At 36.0% G+C, this 22,835-nt stretch overlaps 1 pseudogene; it reads right to left on the reverse strand.

Annotated features, from left to right (window-relative positions):
• Nucleotides 1-820: 820 nt before the first annotated feature.
• The window catches only part of LOC141696416 (cellulose synthase-like protein G2), a 29,577-nt pseudogene continuing 7,562 nt past the window's right edge, over nt 821-22,835 (reverse strand).

Consider the following 22,835-nt stretch of genomic DNA (forward strand, 5'->3'; position numbering starts at 1 on the left):
TTTGAACAATACATAAGCGTTTTACTATATAAAGCTATGCATTCTCCTTTGCAAATTCAATGTGGGACTTTCATCATTCTACACAAATTTCCACAACTAAGGGACTAACTTTGGATGATTATATATCATTCATCTCTTAATCATTTTGAGTGATTCAAAGTTCTTCGGAAAGCTCTCGCGGAGGAAAACACGTTTCAAGTGTCACTTGTCGCGCGCACGCGACATTCGTACACTCAAACTATGGCTCAAATTGACTCGACAATGTGGGGCTACTATCCACATTTTCCCACAATATATCCGCTAAACTGCTAAATTATTAAACCCCCGGATAGATTCTACTTATTGCGGAAATGTTTATACGAGAGTTTAGAGAGAATTGCATTTTACACCCCTTAAATTTGGTCAAAACTCAATTTTGTATACCTATTTTCATAAATTGTAGTTCGCATCCCCTATTTTGAAATCCAATTCAACGTGCACCATTTTTGCCTAAATTTTTAGCCCTACTTGTTGTCTTCTACAATATATTTCATCATTTCTCTTCATGAATAAATTATATATGTTGTTAAAAACAATAATTTGAGCTTAAAATTGACAAAATTTAGTAAAAAGGGTGCAACATGGATCGGATTTCAAAGAAGAGGATGCAAAACTGCAATTTCTGAAAATAAGTATATAAAATTGATTTTTGTCCAAACTTAAGGGGTGCAAAATGAAATTCTCTCTAGAGTTTATAAGAATTTAACACATGATTTTAGGATCGCAAACCTTATGATACAGCAAAAATAGTATTGTTAAAATCTCTTGACATTGTCTGCAGAACTGGAGAAGGCATCAACTGTATTGTAAAATGTATATAATGCAGCAATTTGATTATCGACTCGTGTATGAAACAGTTTTTACACACCATAATTAGATTAAGTGCGGCACATTGATAGTCATTAACAATATAGGTGTGTTTAAATCATTAATCATACACAGACACTTGCTGCATAAAGGGCTGCTGCCACAAAAGTTGAGATGATTGTTATCTTTGTTGGCATTCTTCCTTTAGCCCTTCTCAACAATTCAACACTCCGAAACCAGCTACAAATATCTGCACTGACAATTCATCCACACTTCCTCCGCTGCAAACATGTATGCTTCCATCAAGAAACGCAAGAAGATTGATTATTGCAGCTGATGCTATTGGCACAAACATAGGTGAGGGGACTCCAAACTCAAATTTTCCTTGATCGTATCGTTTTTTTTGTTCTTCATCGAATACTTTGCTTGTCACATTGAATCCTTGCATTCCAATGTTCAAGTGTTTAGATAAGTGTTTTGATATGTACTCTGCAAGTCCGAATACATATGAAGAGACTCCTCTGGATAACCACATTCTTTGTTCATTCCACCACCTCTGAAATGTGCCACCATTTGTAATGCAGTCGAAGCAGTCTTGTGCATAGGCCCCGAGAAACAGGAAAATGTAAACGCAAACCCATAAATCTGTCGCCTGCAACAAGTTATACTTGTGCGGTGCTGTTAAAATGGGGAAAATAAAATCCAGAATTGCTATCATTTTGTGTTTTTAGTTGCAAATTTTTGTCTATATAGTGCATTATGTACCTTGGGAAATATGGAAACTCTAGCGAGAAGAGCCAGCTGAGGAAGGAAAGCATATACGGTGATTGGAATGGAGAGACTAGACCAGAAGGCATTGTAGGCATATCCATAAGCCATGAGAAAGCCTATTTTCGATACACCAAAAATTAGACAGTATTTGCTAATGGTTACGTCCAGAGGGCCAACAGACCATCGCTTGTTCTGATTTAAAACGTCGATGAGAGTAATTGGTATGTCGCCTAAGAAAGCAGGGTGGTCTGGATTACATAACACTGATTTCCACCCATCACATTGCAACCGATAACCTGTGTAGACGTGTAGTAATCCTCAGACAATGATCTGTATCGGAGCCCTATCTGCATTGTAAAATTTTCAGTAGTATTACAAGGTATAGTTAAAGCTCCAAGAATAAAACAAATTAACATTCAGCATGAAGTAACTAGTAAGCTTACTTCAGTTCCCCAAGTTGTGTTGTTTTCACAAGTGCAGTCTGCTACATGATGAGCTAATTCTAATACAGCTTCACTTGTTATAGGCTTGTCCGCGATATGATTTGGACTCAGATGTTCGATTTCAGTGGTGAACAATGTGGAAGGACCACCAAAGAACGCCCGTCGTTGAAAAAAGCAGCCAGATCCACCATAATTTGGACCAGCAAACCCATCCATCCCCATAGGATTACAGATGAACAAACGAATGAATTCCGAACCGTATATATCGGCCTTGTTAAGGCCGTGAAAGCGTTGAGGAAACTGTATGTAACCGAGTTCTGGGTTGAGTGAGGCATCATATAAGTAGCATAACACAGATGAGGAGTTGTGGGATCATTTGAGGACATGTCACAGTCAAGAGTGAGGACTAGGTGCATTGGTCATGATTGCTGATACTCGCAGCTTTAAGTTACATATCACAAAGGCATATGATATCAGCATATACAAAGGTATATAAATGAAACGATCTACAAAAAAACATCAGTTGGCACTAAAAAGTTTGTACTAATATATCTAGCACATAATGATAACCTTCGCACTACGTACAATAACGTCACACTAATAGGCCCAACATAATCTATTACTATTATTCAACACTTGTCAGACTTAGGCTAGTCAATAGTGTTCTCCCTCAAAAAGTTCAAAATCAATCAAGCTAAATCCGACGGACACAGCTAACCAGGACGGTCATTTTCACGGTTAAATTGACCATGTTATCGGTCGAAAATGCCTTGTTTTCTTGCAGTGTTATTGCAAACAACTATTACAAAACATGCAGAGAATAGATTGTTGTCGAGAATTCATTCATACTCTTCGTGTTGGTTCAACTCCCCACTGTTCCTTCCCCTTTTAATGCACTTTTTGTATTAATAATGTGACAAATTTATAAATGTGAACTAACAATCACTAAAGAATAGTTATAAAACTTGATAAAGGTAGATGAAATTTGAAGAAACAACTACATTATAAACAACTACATTATAATTGTTGTGAATAAGATGATCAATACAATAACTCTCATATCTGTAAAACTCTAATCTATTCTCTCTGGCTTGTTCTCTATATATTCTATCAACCACTACATTTCTTTCAACTAGATCGTAACAACTTTTGGCACCCTTTTTCTTGTTTTGTCAAACTATCTCCGACTACTTGTTTTTGGAGTTGGGCTGAATTGTGAAATCCTGTTGGGCCTGTCGAGTATGTTAGGTTGCATACTCCGTAACATCCCCCCTCAAGTTAGGGGTGAAAAAATAATTGCAAAGAGCAGAAATTGAAGTTAAATAGCAGAGAGTGCTTTTGTAAACAGGTCTGCAGGTTGATGCTTAGTAGACAAATGAGCTGGAACAATAACACCCTCCTGCAATTTTTCCCGTACTTAATGACAATCAATGGCTATATGCTTAGTGCGTTCATGGAACACGGGATTGGAGGCGATGTAAATTGCAGATTGATTATCACAGAACAGTTGTGCAGGGGTTTTAATTGGAAGATGTAATTCAGAAAACAAAGCCAATAACCAAGCAATTTCACACGAGGTATCAGCCATGGACCTATATTCGGCCTCAGCAGTAGACCTGGACACAGTTGGTTGCTTTTTACTTTTCCACGAGATTAAAGAAGAACCCAACAGAACACGAAAACCAGTAACAGATCTTCTGGTGAGTTGACAACTCCCCCAATCAGCACCACAAAAAACAGTCAGAATAAGAGTACTCTGAGAAGACAAGAAGATGCATTGGCCACATGAGTGATTAAGATATCTGAGAAGCCTGAAAACAGCTTGAAGATGCACAGGTTTGGGATGAGCCATGAATTGAGCTAAAGTTTGTACCGTGTAAGATATGTCTTGACGAGAGATGGTCAAATATATTAGACGACCAACCAGCCGTCTGTAGCGAGAGATGTCATCAATATCTTCAACTAACTGATCACAAAGAAGCTCATGATTCTGCTCTAGAGGAATATGAGAAACCTTACATCCCAAAAGATTCATATCTTTAAGGAGATCAGTAGTGTACTTCTTTTGATGCAGATAAATCCCAGATTAAGACCGAGCAATCTCAATCCCAAGGAAGTATTTGGGATGACCCCAAATCTTTAATCTTAAATTGAGTTGTCAAGAAATCTTTTACCTTGGTAAGAATGTTTGGATCATTACCCGCCAACAACATATCATCAACGTCCACTATGAGCATAGTGAGAGAGAATCCAGTATAGTATACAAATAAACTGTGATCACTGTGTGTTTTGACAAACCCAAAAGTAAGAAGAGCAGCTGAGAGCTTTTTGAACCACTCACTGGGAGCTTGTTTGAGCCCATAAAGGGACTTAAGAAGCTTACAAACAAGTCTGACATTTGGATAAGAATTCAACAGAGTTTGAGAAGGAAAATATCCATCAGGAAGAGCCATATAAACATCCTCAGCTAGATCTACATGCAAGAATGCATTGGTAACATCTAGCTGAGTAATAGTCCAGTTGAACATAGCAGTCAGCGCAAGAACTAACCTGAGGGTAGTCATCTTTGCCACAGGAGCAAAGCTCTCAAAATAATCTAGTCCCTCTGTTTGAGTAAAACCTTTTGCAACCAAGCGAGCTTTATACATTTCCACTGTACCATCAGACTGATATTTGACCTTGTATAACCATTTACAACCAACAATTTTCTGCTTAGCAGGTAAAGGCACAACCTGCCATGTGTTATTGGCTTCTAAGGCAGCAAGTTCAACATTCATAGCTAAACACCACTCAGGAGAAGCAAGAGCTTGTTTATAACAGTAAGGTTCAGGAATTTTTGCAACAGTGGCCACAAAATGATTATATTCTGAAGAGAAATGATTAATAAGTTCTGCAGTTTGTGGTTCAGCAGAGAAGAAGACAGTACTAACAGATTTATTAAACATTGAGGGAAGATTAGTGTAATCAGAAAATTTAAGAGGTAAAACCTTGTTCCTAACAGGTTTGGATATAACAGGAACATGAGTGATGGTATTATGATCACTTACAGATGGTGTATCAGAAGAAGGAGTAGTCACATGTGAAGGACTGTGATCTAAAGAAGGAGTAGATACTGATAGAATCAGAAGGATCAAACAAAGGGTCAAAGTTTGCTGAATTAGAGGGTACAGGAAATAATTGGGAAACAGAAGACTCAATATATTTGAAGGGAAATTCAGTCTCAACAAAATACACATCCTTGGAGATAAAGACTTTTCTAGACTCAAGATCTAACACATTAAAACCTTTCTTAGCATAAGGATACCCCAGAAAGACTCCTTTAATTGATCTAGGGGCAAACTTGTCTTTGGACTGAGGAGTACTAGTGGCATAACACAAAGAACCAAAGATCCTAAGATCAGTATAAGTAGGAAGTTTATCATACAAAACTTCAAAAGGAGATTTTCCTTGAAGTAAGAGGGTTGGTGTCCTATTAATCAGATAGGTTGCGGTGAGAATACAATCCCCCCAAAAATGTAAAGGTAAACCGGAGTGGAATCTCAAAGCCCTAGCAGTATTCAATAGTTGTCTATGTTTTCTTTCTACCTTCTCATTCTGTTGGGGAGTGTATGTACAACTAGTTTGATGAAGAATACCCAGATTGGCCAAACAAGTACTCAATGATTTATTAACAAATTCAGAACCATTGTCAGATCTAAGTATTTTGACATTGCACTTAAAATGATTCTGAACATAAGTAAAGAACCGAGACAAGAGAGTAGAAACTTGAGTTTTATCACTTAACAGAAACACCCAAGTAGCTCTTGATTTGTCATCCAACACTGTTAGAAACATGTTACAACTGCCTTGAGTTTTACAGTGATATGGACCCCAAAGGTCAACATGGACTAAGTCAAACAAAGAGTTGGATGTACTAGTACTATCAGAAAAAGGGAATCTAGATTGTTTTGTCAAATGGCAGCTATCACAATTTGACAGTTTTCATATTACACTCAAAAGGTACGAGTTTAAGCATTGCAAGAGGGACATGCCCCAATCTTGCATGCAGTTAATCAACAGAAATAGTACTAAGAGATGTATGAGTTACAGTACTCGAGATAGATGACTGAGTCTGATATGCACTTGGAATGAACAAGTATAGTCCATTAGAGAATTTACCAATCTCTACAGCCCTCATCCAAGTAGGGTCATGTAAGAGACAAGTAGTAGGTGTGAAGGAAACACTAGTTGTAGTATTAGCAACTAGTTTTGGAATAGAGAGTAGATTATAAGTAAAGCTAGGAACACAAAGAACTGAGTACAAAGTAAGTTCTGAAGTAAGTTTAAAATCTCCAGTGTGAGTGACATGAACACATTAACCATTAGGTAGTTGTAAGCTAGCAGAACTGACTGTAATATTGTGTAACAGGTGTGTAGAGGTGGTAATATGATCAGTGGCTCCTGAGTCCAGAATCCACTGATCTGAAGTAATATTATCAGTGTTATGAGCAGTACAGGTCAGAAACTTAAATGTACCTGCAAATGGCACATTATTCACCGAGGAAGAAGTTGAAGTATCATAACTCTTCATTGTAGCCTGAACCATCCCGAGCAAGTGCCGATACTGATCATTAGTAAGACCAGTGCCTTTGGCTGTAGCATCATGAGAGATTGATTCTGTGTTCTGAGAAACATTCTGAGAAACATTGTTAGCTTTATTCTGAGAGTTTCTTAGTTTGGGTTTTGGTTTACCAAACAACCTGTGCCACTGTGGATAACCATGAATGCAGAAACAGGTATCTTTGCTATGTCCTTGCATATGACAAAACTCACATTGCATATTAGAATCAGATTTTCTGTTTGTAGGAGTAGATGTAGAGCCAGATTTCTTCTGAGCACCTTAATAATTGTTCTTCACATTCATAGCTAAGTTGTTACCCGTCATATAAGAAGACTGCTGAGTGTCTCTCTGGTTTTCCTCTTGCAGCAAGATAGAATAACACTGAATCAATGAAGGAACTGGTTTCATTAGTAAGATCTGACCTCGCACAGATGTGAATTGTTCACTTAACCCCATAAGAAACTGAGTCAGTTGCACTGTACTCTCATACTGATCATATTTTCCATTAACACCACATGTGCAAAGTGCACAAATGCACTTAGGTTTAGCAGAAAGACTCTCTAATTCATCATTAAGAGTCTTGAATTTAGTATAGTATGAAGCTATTGTAAGAGATCCTTTAGTAATTTGAGCAATTTCTTTACGCAAGTTGAACAGTTTAGGTAAATTGCTTTGAGAATAGCGAATTTCAAGATCTTTCCAAATAAGATGAGCAGAATTCATGTACACAATACTGTTACGAATATCCGTTGCTACAGAGTTCAAGATCCATGAAATTACCATGTGATTGCAGCGCATCCAATGTGCAGAGAGAACATTGTTGAGAGCTGGCTTTGCATAAGATCCATCAACGAATCCAAGCTTCAACTTTGATGATAACGCAATCACCATTAATCGACTCCACTGTTAGTAGTTCTATTCATTCAGAACCACATTTGTGAGAAGCATCCCTAGATTATCTGAGGGATGAAGGTAGTAAGGGTGATTACTATCAATTACAGTTGAAATCTAACTACTAGTAGCTGCAACATATGTACGATCTGGTGTTGTCATTTTATCAAACAGTTTGTAGACACTATAACAAGAACATTCAACAATGAACAAGAACCGATGAAAAACAAGATTTGTGAATGAAATCAACAAGATTTACGGCAGATTTTTTTGTGATTTGGCTCTGATACCATGACAAATTTATAAATTTGAACTAACAATCACTAAAGAATAGTTATAAAACTTGATAAAGATAGATGAAATCTGAAGAAACAACTACATTATAATTATTGTGAAGAAGATGATCAATACAATAACTCTCATATATGTAAAACTCTAATCTATTCTTTCTGGCTTGTTCTCTATATATTTTACCAACTAGTACATTTCTTTCAACTAGATCGTAACAACTTTTGGCGCCCTTTTTCTTCTTTTGTCAAACTATCTCTGACTACTTATTTTTGGAGTTGGGCTGAATTGTGAAATCCTGTTGGGCCTGTTGAGTATGTTGGGCTGCATACTCCGTAACATAATGAAAAGAAAATATTTGATGCACAAAAAAAACACTCTGAAGACGTACACGGAAAAAAGAAAGTTAAATGTGAGAGTCGAATAAAAGCTTACCAAGGCATTAAGAGCACCAGATTTATAATGATGTGAGAATAATGAACTTTTCTCTCGTGACACATATATAAGATTTGGCATATAAGTACCAGAAATGTATTTGTCCTTGGAGCTCTCTAACAAGACCTGCATATTTTCAAGACTAACACAGTAAACAGAATAGATATTTGGAGTCAGTTGAAAGATAACTAAAGATTATGAAAGAGAAAGTCTGAACCTGGATCAATGTTGAATGATATCTCGAAGTGAACTTGTTAGACCATTTGTCGAAAATTTTGCGCTCTTGTTCTGATATTCTACCCTTGTCTTCATGGTTTCATACATTGTTAGGTCACACACACTGTAGAAGGGGGTTGAATACAGTGTTTAGCACAATCAAATCGAATTAAAGAACACAAGTAACAGAAAACAAACTTTATTAAACTCTGTTACAATATGGAACTGTCCTCTCTCAGTGATGAACAAATTATCACGAGAGCTGTTAGGGTTACAATAAATATTATTCTCGATAATGATAACACTTATAGTGTAAACCCTATGTCTGTGTTTATATATTACACAGTACAAGATAAGTTCTAATTGATATGAAATATAATTCTGCTTCCTAAAATATATCAATCAGATATCTTTTCTTCCAAGTATTATATTCTTCATAGAATTCCTTCTTCATGCATATCTCTTCTTATGTTTGTCTTGATCTTCTTTCCTTTCAATCAGCCTTTCCTTAACTGTTCGTCCTCCCGCACTTAAGTTCTGATATCCATCTTTTGATAATTATCTCCTGATAATTTAAGTACTGATATCCTTAAGTCCTGACTTCCAGTAAGTGTCGATATCCAGTTAAGTACTGATATTTCCTGTTTGTTAAGATCTGAAAACTAAACATGAAACATATTAATCATGACATTATCAAACAATCTCCCCCAACTTGTAAATTAGCATAATATACAAGTTTAACAGATATTTGATGATGTCAAAAACATTAAGTACAAATGCATGAAAATTTGACTAGATAACTACAACTTATAGTCCTTAAAGCTTTACCAACTTTAACTTCTGATAACAACTTTAGTCTGTATACACATCAGAATTTGAGCAGTTGTAGATCTCGACTTGGCTTCAATTACTGATCTCTCTGATGTCAGGAGTTGTTCTGAGATAGTTCTTTAACAAACATCTCTCAGCATATCTGAGTTCATCAATCATCCTCCTTTTGGCATCTTTAAGCTCTGCAGTATCTTCACCAGTTTGAAAGATAGCATATATGAGATCATTGATTTTTGCTTTTCTTATCTCCTGATCTAGTCTGATGACATATGCTTTGTCAGACTCTAGATTGAACTCAAGCCCCTTAATAGCAAGATATGTTTTGATCTCTATAGTATTAGGCTTCATCTCGACAATATCACCCTTGTGATCTCTATACTTAGGACAATATGAGTTTTCAGACTTTACAGAGTAGAGCTTCTTCTGCCTTTGAATTTGAGACTTCAAATAATTTGCAGCACTATCTGTAAATCTGTTTTTCACCTGAAGTAAGAATAATACATGTTCTAGTTCCTCATAATACTTCAGTTGTATATCTCTATGCCTAATATGGTATACTCTTCCATCTGTCATAAAATATAACATGACATATTCTTTCAAGAATGTATGGTAAACCATTTGTACAGATTCCAATAGGTTCAATCTTTCAGGAGTTGCTCTAACACCTGGTTCACTCAAGAAAGTTGGATCATTGGTAGTGTTGCTTACTCTTTTCTCTCTTGAACTACCCAACCCAGATTTGTTTTTAGCTTCCTTTCCTGTAACAACCCTTGCTTCAAAACCACTTATTGTAGTCTTCAAAGATTGAGTTTGTTTGGCTTTAGTGAATCCTGGTAGGAGACTTGTAGTAGGTTTAACATGAGCAATGTCAGAGGTTAATTTACCTTTCAATTCATCTTCGGATATCAAGCCAACTTGAGCTATGTCAGAGGTTGCTTGCTTCACTGTCATATCAGAACTTACCATATCTTGACTTTGAACAACTTGAGCTCTGTTAGAGGTTGTTTGAGAATCTTTCTTGTTCCTCAAAATCAGATCAGTATCTTCATCAGCATCTATTTGTTCATCCATAGTTGGCATGTAAACCCTTACAGGTTCATCAACTTTACCTTTGCCCTTAAACTTTGGATCATACTCCACTTGTGATTGGGCTTTAGATGCCTAGCCTGTGGAGGTTTCTTTGCTGTTGCATAAGCTTTAGACTTAGATTGTGACTTATCAATTGCAGCTTTCAGTCTAGCTTCTTCTTCTTCCAACATTTCAAGATCCATCCCGGGATTTTCTTTAAGAAACAGCTTCTTTGAGATCTCTTCACCAAGATCTTCAGGATTAACTAGAACTTGTTTACCTGAGCTTGATTTCTTGCCAACATCAGAACTTAGCCTTTGACTTATAGTTCTGTCCTTCTGTAATGAAGAGCCTTTGCTTTTCCTTAGTCCTCCACCCTTTTCAGAGTTTCCCGAGTTTCCCTGATCTTCATTTGCATAATCTTTTTCTTTCTGTGATTTAATAGACTTGCATTTGGACTTAATTACTTTCTCCCCCTTTTTGGCATCATCAGGAAGAAGCAGGGAGACAACCAATTCCACAGAATTTTGAAGTTCATTAAGCTGGACTTGTTGAGCAGCTTGATTTTGTAAAAGATCAGAAATTTGAGCTTGCTGCTTCTGTTGAGACTTTTTAATATTTGCTAAACGTTAAAAGTTAGGCTTGAAAAACCTCTTCTTTTCTACTTTGATCTTCTCCGCATCCTCTTGCAATTTATTTCGAATTTTGTCCAACTGGTCGTGAGTTGCTGGGTGTTGACCTTGAAGATGCCTTGTACCTAGTGCTGTAACTCTAAGATGTGTCTTGAAATCATCATTGGAAAACATCTCACCAGCCTTTGTCAAATGTTCAGAAAGAACAGCTGCATTAGGGACAAATTCAATATTATTCCAGTCTTTAATCCACTATTGCCCTCTTTGAGTCTCACTCCAAGGAACTGGAGGAGCCCTTTCTACAAACTTCTTGATAAAAGCAACCTTAGAAGCTGGTGGTAGAGGAGCATGTCCAGAAGGACCAGTTGCATCTGCATTTATATTTGTAGCAGCATTAACCTTATCATCAACATTTGCAGCATCAGAACTTACAGAGGCAACATCTTCAGCATCCTCTGATAAAAGAACAGTATGAGAGGCTATGGAGGCTTTAACATCATCCTCTGAGAGTTGATCTCCAACTAAGTTCTGATCAACAGCCATATTCTGATGCTCACCTAAAATCTAATCTTCAGCATCTAGATGAAGAGAAGGTGTTGTAGGCAATTCTGTATCAGCATCAGGAAATGGTGTTGTTGATGGAGTGATTGTAGCTGGTGGAGCTTCCATGTACAGAACCTCAGGCACGACCAAGTTGTCAGGTTCAATTTCAGCACTTGGCCCCTGATTATCAGCATGTACTGGAAATATTGGAGGTGTGAGAATGTGAGTAGTTACTGGCTCATGTAGTGGAGAGTGATGAATTGCATGAAGGTCTGGATCAGCACTAGGAGAATTGTGAGCTTCAACAGGGTCTTGTGAGATCATAGATTCCTGACCCCCTTCCTTAGCTGCTGCTCCCATTCCTTTACCAGAAGCTTTAGGCCTTTTTGACAATGCTTTGAATCTTTTACCTTTTGAGGAGTCTATAGGAGTTGTATCATCAGAATTACGCTTTCTAAGTCTTTTTAGGGACCTAGAACTCCCAATATCAACATCCTTCTGAGAAGAGACTTTCTCAGCTTCTAAAACAACAGGTTCTGATACAGGGACCTGTTCCTCGGCACCTGATTCATCTCGCAGAATAAATCTCCTTCTCTTTTGTTGTGTCTGAGGTACTTTCTGTTGGATTTTAAACGCAGCGGGGTCATGGTAAAACACTTTTACACATACAAAATCCAAATAAAAGCATATAAATCGTGAATAAAAATTTGAGGGATCGAATTTAACCTTTTAAAATAATTCGGAGACAACGATTAGAGATCCTTAGCAGTTGCTCCTCAAGTGTGAAGCACTCCACCGGTATCCACCAAGAAAACGATGTTAAGGAGGAGGAAGGAGGTGGAGAGAATTGGGTTTTCCAAACTTTTTGGGTTTTCGGGTTCGATGTGGGTTAGAATAAAATTAGGGTCTATAATAGTGTATTTATAGGCAAAATTTTCAGCTGAAATTTTCCCATAAATATTATTATTATTATCCCATTTATTATTCTCATTAATAATTAAAACACCTTTTAATCATTAATCCTTTTTCTAAACACTTTAGAAATAATTTTCTCTCTTGATTTAATTTCCAAAAATTAAATCCTTTAATTAATAATATTAAGAACTTTTCTTAATTAATTTATAATCAATTAAATCTCATTTAATTAAATATTAAATTTGCCAATTAATTATTTATTTCACAAATAAATAATTATTAGCCATTATTAATTAATTCCTCCACCATTAAATCATTCTCTTTTTATGGTGTGACCATGTAGGTTCAATATTAAGCCGGTAGTAGAAATAAATAATAATAAAACTATTTTATCATTATTTATATAAATTCTCTAATTTATTAAATATGATTAATTAATTAATCACATTTATTCTACATCGTGAGTGATGCTTCTCAACATATCGCGACTATCCGGATAATATGAATTCACTGCTTAGAATACCAAGAACCTGTCAGTGAATAGTTACCGAACAATAAACTCCTTCTACCCTACAATGTCTCGATTAAATATAAGGCATGGATCTCGTGTCAAGCCTATCTAATTCAATCACTTGCTTACCATTTACTATGCTTAGTTCTATGCAAATTAGAAACTCCTTTCTAATTTCATTTACTCTGGCCAGAGATTCCTGAACTAGCATAAGTAGATCAGCCTTGAACATTCGCTTCCTTCACTGGAAGGGGTAGATCCTTTATTGATCATACACTATCTTCGTGTACAAATTCCTATACCCAGAAGAGCCCTAATAATTGTCCCTGGAGACTAAGAACTAAACCAAAGTATAGTTCAGTGTACACAAGATGACTATGATGACCTCAAGTCTAAGGATACTTGTACAACTATCACTATGTGAACAACTGCTGACATATGAGTGAACTCCATCAATTGTTCAGCTGTGCGAGTCATGTTCAGTGAACATATTCTATAATAAGCACCTACATACTAGCTATAGTGTCATCACACAAATGTCTATGAGAACAGACATCCTTCATAATAAAGCAAGCATAGTATGTACCGATCTTTGCGGATTATTAATTACTAGTTAGTAATCCTATGACCAGGAACTATTTAAGTTTAGAGTTATCATCTTTTTAGGTCTCACTATTATGATCTCATCATAATCCATAAAAAGCTTTACTCTAAACTATGGTATATCTTATTTAAACACTTAAATAGATAAAGCCCGTAATAAAAATAAAACAAGTCTTTTATTAATATCAATGAAATCAAAACAGATTACATAAAAGTTATTCCTAAATCCTAATACACGATTGGACTTAGGACATATTCCTTTCAATCTCCCACTTGTACTAAAGCCAATCACTCTGGTATCTAATACCCATCTTGACGATCAAAGTGACTTTCATAAAGTAGCTTTGTGAGTGGGTCTGCTATGTTGTTATGTGTGTCAACTCTAATTCAATACAATATAAGAAATGTTATCGCGCTCCCACTAACCCTTTTGTAGACGCATGGTTCGTCTACGTTTTTGATAAAATCAAACTCTTTGATTGTCTCATCAAAACGAATGTTCCATCTACGAGAAGCTTGCTTTAAACCACATATGGTTCGCAGCAGCTTACATACTAGGTTTTCATTTCTCTTGGAAATAAAACCATCTGGCTTATTGCCAGATCTCATAGTTGTAGTAAGCAGCAATCGCAAGCAAAATCCGAACTGATTTTAACAGGGCTACAGGTAAAAGGTTTCATCAAAGTCAATCCATTGCCTTTGTTTGAATCCTTTCGCCACAAGCCTGGCCTTAAAGGTCTCCACCTGGCCATCTGCTCTAATCATTCTTTCGTATACCGTATACATAGATTCCATTCCGGATTTCATGGCACTTTGCCATTTCTCTGAGTCAACACTACTCATAGCCTCATTATAGGTCACAGGGTCGTCATCATCAATGATCGACAACTCATTGTCATTCTCAATGACAAGGCCATATTACCTCTCAGGTTGGCGAGACACTCTCCCTGATCTATGAATGGGCTGTTCCACAAAAGGTTGTTCAGTCAGAACAGGTGTTTCCACTTGATCCGTAGTAGTTTGTGCTTCTTGAACTTCATCAAGTTCAATTTTGCTCCCACTATTTCCTTCAAGGATAAACTCCTTTTCCAAGAAGGTAGCATGTCTGGAGACAAACACCCGATGATCGGTGTAAAAGTAATACCCTAAAATCTCTTTAGGATATCCCACAAAACTACATTTTACGGATCGATATTCCAGCTTATCTGGGTCAACTTACTTGACATAAGCTGGACATCCCCAAATCTTAACGTGTTTAAGACTCGGTTTCCTTTCTTTCTATATCTCATACGGAGTTTGAGGAACATATTTTGGAAGGCACCATATTCGGTAAATATGCTGAGGTTTCCAATGCATAACCCCATAGGAATACTGGAAGATTTACATAGCTCATCATGGACCGAACTATGTCTAACAAAGTTCGATTTCTCCTTTCAGATACCAATCTGGAGGCATCCACTGGCAGACTATACCATTTACTTTGAGATAATCTAGAAACTCTCCATTCAAGTATTCACCACCTCGATCTAATCGAAGAATTATAATACTATGTTTGGTTGTTTCTCCACTTCATACTTATATTCTTTAAACTTTTCAAAGGCCTCAGACTTGTGTTTCATCAAACACATATCTGAATCCAGATCTATCATCTATGAAAGTAATGAAGTATGAAAATCCACCCATGGCTTGCGTAGACATTGGTCCACATACATATGTGTGTACCATTCCTAGCAAATTTGCAGCCCTCTCTCCATGTCTACTAAATGGAGACTGCAGTGCCACAACGAAGTGAGATTTTCATCATCCTTTTTCTTTTATTAGTTTGTTCAATCTGAAATAAATTATGTCACATACATACAGACCATTATTTAAAGCACCACGTCCATAAAGAATATTATCTCTAAGAATAGAACATTCATTATTCTCAATAATAAATGAAAATCCAGTCAAGTCTAACATAGGAATAATATTCCTCACAATCGAGGGAACAAAATAACAATTATTTCAAACAATAGTCTTGCCCGTAAGCCTATGTAAATGAAACGATTCTACATCTACAGCAGCAACTCTTGCTCCATTTCCATCAGTAGAATCACCTCCTCTTCCTCAAGAGTCCTACTTCTCCTTGGTCCCTGCAACAAATTGCAGATATGAGAACCACAGGCGGTATCTAATACCCAAGTAGAAATGACATATTCACTTCTATCATGAACATACCTGAATCAGAAGCGGTAGTCTCACTACCCTTCTTCTTCTTCAATTCTGCAAGGTAAACCTTGCAGTTCCTCTTCCAGTGCCCCACCTTGTTATAGTGAAAGCAAACAACTTTGCTCTTGGGGTCTTCAGCTTTTGGTGGAACCGGCGTTTTCTTACCTACTTTCTTCTTCTTGGAAGAGTTCCTCTTCATTTTCTTAGAATTGGAACCTTCACCAATTAGAAGAACAGAACTCTTCTTAAGGGGAAAATTCGATTCCGCAGTCTTCAACATGTTGTGGAGTTCAGGCAGGCTGACATCCAACTTATTCATGTGAAAGTTCACAACAAACTGCGAGAACGAACTCGGAAGCGATTACAAGACCAAGTCTTGGCTCAGCTCCCCATCCATTGCAAAACCAAGTTGTCCAAGACGTTCAATCAAATTGATCATCTTAAGTAAATGGTCATTCACAGATGATCCCTCAGACATCCTACACCCGAACAGCTCCTTCGATATCTCATATCGAGCTGTCCTCCCTGCCACATCATACAACTCTTGTAGATGCATGAGGATAGTGTGAGCATCCATATGCTCATGTTGCTTCTGTAGCTCAATGTTCATTGAAGCTAGCATGATGCATTGAGCAATATTTGCATCATCTATCCACTTACGATACACAACATGTTCATCATTATGCGCATCGCTAGCAGGTTCAGTAGGCTTAGGTGAGTCAATCACGTATTCCAGCTTCTCAATCCTGAGAACAATTCTCAAGTTTCGAAGCCAGTCAGCATAATTAGGACCAGTCAATTTGTGAGCATCCAGTATGCCCCTGAGTGATAGTGCAGAAGACATAATGTATATTGTAAATCTGTAAATGATAAACACATAACAACACTTAGCAAATATTCGATTTCATTTCAAAACACTATATGAATCGGGTCTTTATTCATAAGTGGCTCCCACTAGTTTTCCTAATTTATTCAACCCCTACGTGAAAAATTAAGCATTCATAATGCTAGTGGGAATAGGGATCCTACATTCCATTACACAACCCCAGCTGTAGCACGAACCGCCATGCAATGTTCAATAGGCAGAAAACTCTTGTCAATTACATCTCATGTTATTCCCTAATCAAACTTTAGCCTCTTGAATAATTGAGTCTCGGTTGTAGCACGACAAACTCAATATTCTAAGTCAAGTCTAACCCAACATTCCGTACAGTTGAATCAGTCCCCAAAGGCCCACGGCTGTAGCACGTACCAACCTTTAGATTCTTATTCAATGTATACATCTCTATGTAATAGACAAGTATTTCTTATTTCGAAATCAAAGCCCTCGGCTGTAGCACGAACCGACAATGATTCAAAAATAAGAACTACTTTTCTATCATGTCGGAAGGCTATGACCGACACAAGCCCGTTGTGTCATTGGCCAATTACTACTTGATATTATTTAATTTTAGAGGGATTATATTACGTTACAATCATAATCATATTATAAAGAGATTCTTCCTTTTAAATTAAATATTTCAAATCAATAATCAATAATCAGATGATTCCCAGATCGGGTGGAGCATTGTCAAGAGGAGTCACTTAATAACCCTTTCTTACAGATAGAAATCTGTTGTTGACAGAATCATCCTTTCTCTCATATCAAAAATTCATATTCAATTACGTGTTTTATAAACACAAGAATCTCATGATTGTATTCATAATATTATTCTTAAGGTTATGAAATAATTTTACTATACTAGGTTGTCTAACAAACGCCTTATGCTCATTTAAGTTCACCTAAATCTATCATCGCATGATAAACTAAGCATATATCACATATATCAACATGAATAAACATCAAGGTAGGCATGTTATATCATCTAGCACATTAGAACAAGCAATATACATCTCTATGTATCACAAGAAGCATTTAAAATCAATTCAAACGATCAAAAACAGCTTTAAAACACTTCATGGAACATAAACAGTTCAAAACTTTTATATAAACTAAAATTGATCACTCCATTAGATCCGTCTCGGAAAAACGAATCCAACGGTATATTGCACACCCAAAACGGAGTTACGAAACTCCCAGAAAATCAATTTTAAAATCAACAGACGGGCTGTAACGCATTACAGGAACGCGTTACAAGACCTGTAACGCATTCCGGTGATGCGTTACACACCTTTTAAGCCATTTAAGGGTGTAACGCATTCCGGGAATGCGTTACACACCTATTATTATTTTTATTTTTTTTTGCGGCAGCCGACAGAATACTTACTCGGAAACCGCGCCTGACAGCCGACCTTTACCCTGAAGCTTTACTATCCGTGCAGCAGACTTTGTACAGATAGATTTACAGATGTACATATATATATATATATACTTACAAATAATATATATATATGATTTATTTAATTACGAATTTAATTACAAGATCTTCAAAAATTCATAATAAAAAATCTATACATCCTAAAATTATGAAAAAAATACACAGACGATCTACAACACTTGTAGAACCCAGATCAACATTCAAAATTATTCTGAGAAATGATTTCTCATCAGAAAAAATTAAACCATGATATAACTTGTCAAAATCATAATTAATTCATACAAGCACATAAAATTCTGAAATTTTTACCACAGATCTATATGCATACAACCTATGCTCTGATACCATTGTTGGATTTTAAACGCAGCGGGATCATGGTAAAACACTTTTACACATACAAAATCCAAATAAAAGCATATAAATCGCGAATAAAAATTCGAGGGATCGAATCTAACCTTTTAAAATAATTCGGAGACAACGATCAGAGATCCTTAGCAGTTGCTCCTCAAGTGTGAAGCACTCCACCGGTATCCACCAAGAAAACGATGTTAAGGAGGAGGAAGGAGGTGGAGAGAATTGGGTTTTCCAAACTTTTTGGGTTTTCGGGTTCGATGTGGGTTAGAATAAAATTAGGGTCTATAATAGTGTATTTATAGGCAAAATTTTCAGCTGAAATTTTTCCATAAATATTATTATTATTATCCCATTTATTATTCTCATTAATAATTAAAACACCTTTTAATCATTAATCCTTTTTTTAAACACTTTAGAAATAATTCTCTCTCTTGATTTAATTTCCAAAAATTAAATCCTTTAATTAATAATATTAAGAACTTTTCTTACTTAATTTATAATCAATTAAATCTCATTTAATCAATTATTAAATTTGCCAATTAATTATTTATTTCACAAATAAATAATTATTAGCCATTATAAATCATTCTCTTTTTATGGTGTGACCCTGTAGGTTCAATATTAAGCCGGTAGTAGAAATAAATAATAATAAAACTATTTTATCATTATTTATATAAATTCTCTAATTTATTAAATATGATTAATTAATTAATCACATTTATTCTACATCATGAGTGATGCTTCTCAACATATCGCGACTATCCGGATAATATGAATTCACTGCTTAGAATACCAAGAACCTGTCAGTGAATAGTTACCGTACAATAAACTCCTTCTACCCTACAATGTCCCGATTAAATACAAGGCATGGATCTCGTATCAAGCCTATCTAATTCAATCACTTGCTTACCATTTACTATGCTTAGTTCTATGCAAATTAGAAACTCATTTCTAATTTCATTTACTCTGGCCAGAGATTCCTGAACTAGCATAAGTGGATCAGCCTTGAACATTCGCTTCCTTCACTGGAAGGGGTAGATCCTTTATTGATCATACATTATCTTCGTGTACAAATTCCTATACCCAGAAGAGCCCTAATAATTGTCCCTGGAGACTAAGAACTAAACCAAAGCATAGTTCAGTGTACACAAGATGACTATGATGACCTCAAGTCTAAGGATACTTGTACAACTATCACTATGTGAACAACTGCTGACACGTGAGTGAACTCCATCAGTTGTTCAGTTGTGCGAGTCATGTTCAGTGAACTTATTCTATAATAAGCACCTACATACTAGCTATAGTGTCACCACAAAAATGTCTATGAGAACAGACATCCTTCATAATGAAGCAAGCATAGTATATACCGATCTTTGCGGATTATTAATTACCAGTTAGTAATCCTATGACCAGGAACTATTTAAGTTTAGAGTTATCATCTTTTTAGGTCTCACTACTATGATCTCATCATAATCCATAAAAAGCTTTACTCTAAACTATGGTATATCTTATTTAAACACTTAAATAGATAAAGCCCATAATAAAAACAAAACAAGTCTTTTATTAATATCAATGAAATCAAAACAGATTACATAAAAGTTATTCCTAAATCCTAATACACGATTGGACTTAGGACATATTCCTTTCACTTTCTTAGTCCTCTTAGATTTGGAAGATGAAGGTTGCACTGTAGGTTGTGATGGTTGAGGTTGAGAAGATTGTGGTAGTTGAGTAGAGGTGGTAGGTGCTGATGGATGAGATTCAGTTGGTTGAACATCAGGATATAATGCAGTGTACTTAACAGGATCATAGGTTATTAAGGCTTGTTTGACAGATAAAGGAATTAAGAGGGGTCTTAACACAGCTTTCTTATTATCAGTAGATAATAAGTCAGTAAAAGCTCTTTTAGCTATTCTGAAAGATGAAATTAAATCACCAAAATCTTGGGGCTTATTATCACAACAGAAACTATAGATAAGCTGACAGAATCTAGCAAAATAAACAGTAGATCTATCTTCTGTCATTCTATCCCCAATAAAACCTAAGACAACACTGGCATTATCAAAATCAGTTTGATTTATGAGAGCATACCCGATTTGTTGGCTGAATATGGGAATTACATCGAAATTTGAGCATTTATTTGCAAAAGCCTTGGTAATGCAGTCAAAGAAGAAACTTCATTCCCTCCTTATGAAAGATCTCTTCAACTGGCCCAGCTTTTCCAAAGTCCTTTCATATCCCAGACTGGCTATCATGTTTTGAAGAACTGGCTCGTCAACAGTAGAGTAAACACAGTTCTCAGGTAGCTGCAGTGCTTGTCGAACCGTAGTCAAAGTGACAATGTACTCATCCTCCCCTGATGAAAAAATAATGCTTGGGGACCCTTGAGCACCACCATCATCATACACATCGCTTATCCAGAACTCCAGTACTTGAGTACCAGAAACTGCTTCGGGTTGAGTCAGAGCATACCCAATATCAGAACTAGCAAGAAAGTCCTGAATGAAGTGAAGATCAGAGGGTGCTTTTGATATGCTAAGAATAACAGAGAAGTTATTAGGAACAAACGTTGCTCCATCGAAGATTATGTCCTTGGGTGCCATTAGAATTTGTGAGAAATTTGGTTGCCTGTATTGTGTTTGATAAAATGTCTATATGAAAAATCGCCAGTAGATGAGAGAGAATAAACGTAAAGAGAGAGAGATAAAATATGAAAGTAACTAAAAGATTTGACAATCTTTTCTCTCTTTTACTTATACACAAAAAGTAACCGTTGGGACACCTGGCAGACATACAGCAGTAAAATAGTTAATGGGCACGGGTAATCAGTAATCATTACTTATCACATGCAGTTTTTCAAGAAAAAACCGTTTCACTTACCAAGAAATCCCATTAATCAAGGTAGTTCAGTTTTAACTTAAAATTTAAAAATGTTCCCACTTAAAAAATTATGATCACTGCGAGACCAATATTCTGGAAAAAAAAATGGCCAATGAGAGAATGACCAAAAAATAAATCAAGTAAACAGGTACTGCCACGTCAGAATCAGAACTTGATTTGTATTAAAGCTAAAAAGATCATCAGAATATGGTTAGTATCAGGATTTAAAAATTTATCAGAATATCAAACGACTCAGAGATCTAATCTTGCATAAAGATAAAATTTCATTAATATATTGAGCAAATACATTTCATGAAATTTAAATTACATGCTTAAAATTACAATATTGTCCTAATCTACAAATCCTAACATCAACAACTTTAGTCCTAAGCTAAGAAGCCTAAGGATTAACTCCTTCTGCTGCTGACGAAGAGCACTGCAAGACGGATAATCCGTTCTTGCTGACGAAGAGCTTGAAGATGAAGATGTCTTCGGACAGTCAACAAGTCATTTTGAATGACCTCTCGAAGTTGAATCCAGAGATTATGAGGAATGTTGTTGATAGAATATGGAGTCGGAACTCCATTTTGAAAAATGTGCACAGTGTAAGTGCCATAGTTGTAAAACCAACCAAACTGAGCCATAGTTTGAGAAAAGAAAGAATTGATTTTTACTGAAGGATGTTTGGTCAGTTATATAGACATGGGAAGACAAAGAGATGCATGAAATATGAAAAAGAATTAAAGTCTCGTCTCCCTAGATCGATGAGCAATAATAACAGCCATTGGAAGCTTAAAACAGGAGTTAATGAGCACACGAAATAAGTAAAAATTACTGTGCATATACGAGTACCATTAACCCAAATTATGTGACTGTTTATATCTCACCCAAACATATTCTGATTTTAAATAAGACTATTTCAGATTTTAACCACAAATAAGTCAAGTAAAGAATCAGAATTTAATATCAGAACTTAGACTAATATCAAAACTTAACAGTCATCAGAACATGATTTCTTAACTCAAAAAGTGAATGCCTATTTCTGTAATTCTTTACACAAATTCTGATTTCGTTTCTTCAGAACTTCCATCAGAACTTGTCCTCAGAATTTATGCAACTGACACTTAACCTGTTCATCTAAAACAACATTTATCACCACAGTAATTTTCATCAATCATATGGAGTGTATGTGTGTGTAGTAAGCTTAATATCAGATAAAGATTAAAGTCTGATTCACTTCAGTATATCTTAGAAATAAGGCATAACTAAGAACTTTGCTCAAAATCTGTTATTATTTTGAAGTTCACTATAGAATGACTTCATGCATGAGTCCACCTCAACTGTTTTGTGCTCATTTTATGCATCTTTTGAAATTCCTTTTTATAGTGGCTTCTCAGTGTAAGTGAGTCACGACTGCTTATCAGAAATTATGGTGTTATCAGAGTATTTCTCCAGTAATCATAGAGTGTGAAAAGTCACCAA

The sequence above is a fragment of the Apium graveolens genome, chromosome 11 (assembly GCF_009905375.1).
Source record: "Apium graveolens cultivar Ventura chromosome 11, ASM990537v1, whole genome shotgun sequence".
In the NCBI taxonomy this organism is placed as follows: Eukaryota; Viridiplantae; Streptophyta; class Magnoliopsida; order Apiales; family Apiaceae; genus Apium; species Apium graveolens.